The 1,419-nt window shown below is 50.8% G+C and overlaps 1 non-coding gene across 1 annotated transcript; it reads right to left on the bottom strand.

Moving 5' to 3' along the window:
- Positions 1-305: 305 nt before the first annotated feature.
- BESB_018760 lies at positions 306-377 on the bottom strand. Its single transcript has one exon. It is a non-coding gene; the product is annotated as a tRNA-Gln (tRNA).
- Between the last annotated feature and the right edge of the window lie 1,042 nt (positions 378-1,419).

Here is a 1,419-nt window from a genome sequence, read left to right as displayed (position 1 = left end):
CGCGCGTCGCAGACAAGCAACATGAGGCACTAGCAAAATCCAGAACTCAGATTCACTCGCCTTTGACTAGCGAAGCCACCCGTCCCTTACCCGCTGAGTCGGCCCCGTGCCCGTCCAGACAGGGCACCTCTAGCCAACGCGCAAAAAATCAAGGATGCTTCACCGGAATACGAACCCTGTACTGTGCCGAAGTAGCACAAGGAAAAGTGCGCGAAAAGATAAATGAACGGAAAAAACATTGCCGACCCGCCGGTGTAGCTTAAAGCTCTGCGGCACAGGTTTTGATTGATCAAATGAGACGCAAAAGGTCCTACTGGGATTTGAACCCAGGTCGGCGGATTCAGAGTCCGCAGTGCTAACCACTACACCATAGAACCGTTGGTTAATTAAGGCCTTTATTTGTGTGCTTCCCATGGGGCACTAATCTGTGCCCCTACAGAGGTCTACTGGTGGTCTCCTGTAGCCCGGCAGACGGCTGAGACCAGTTGGTACACTATTTCATGCTGTGGAGTGGTGGTGTGTGTGAGTGGGTATTTCTAATTCCACAGGATAAAGGTGCACAGGGTTCGAATGTTAATCCCTGGCGCCCCCTGCATGGCGTTGCAGAAGCAGAGAGCCCTGGCGTTGGTTGTCGTATGTTATTCCGTGTCGGTTCTTTTAAGCATTCATGTAGCATACAATCCAAGGAGTTACTGAAACTCCGAAGTGCACATCCAAGAGCGGCTGCCGGCATCCGTATGAAGATCCGCTTAGATGGGACAGGCGCCTCACGTTATCATGGCATGGGTGGAACGAGTATACTACAAATAAAGTGGTAAGCGCTCCAGCATTCTTAAATAGGACATCCACATGATCACAACGTAGAAGGCGGGCGGATACGTCAGAGACTGCAGAAGAAAGGGCGGCATCTGTGAAAGAAGGGGGTTATCAAGCCCTAGACCACAGTGTCAAAAATGTAAGCGATGGAGGACTGGCAAGTGGGTCTAGGAAACAGCACTCCACACCTTTGCAAATAAGTACACGAGGACAGACTGCATCACTGTGGGCTGTGAGCTGACCGACTGCGCTTTATCAGAGGCGGATCGAGTCACACTGTAAAATGCACCTTCCAACAGAGGCAAGCCAATGCATTTGTTGTAGGGTTATACCCGCTGGGTGTGCAGAGATAGAAGGGAGTTAGCATGATCAAGAAACAGTGCTTCCAACTCTCAATTTCGAGGTTCTGCATCAGCTTGGAGAGCGTTAGTTGAGCATCGTGACCGCAATGGCAGCATAAAATCTCCTGTCTCGTGTCGTCTAAGCAATGTGTGTTGAAGACGAGGGGTCCCAGCCAACAAGTCCGGTGCCTTAGTTCCTGTTGAACTCAAACAGATTAACAAAGCTTCCGCGGAGGAATCGAAGTAGTACATACCAGCCGGC

The sequence above is a fragment of the Besnoitia besnoiti genome, chromosome X (assembly GCF_002563875.1).
Source record: "Besnoitia besnoiti strain Bb-Ger1 chromosome X, whole genome shotgun sequence".
NCBI classification, from domain to species: domain Eukaryota; phylum Apicomplexa; class Conoidasida; order Eucoccidiorida; family Sarcocystidae; genus Besnoitia; species Besnoitia besnoiti.
The sequence above is the reverse complement of the archived record's forward strand: the minus strand, read 5'-3'. Positions and strand labels throughout refer to the sequence as shown.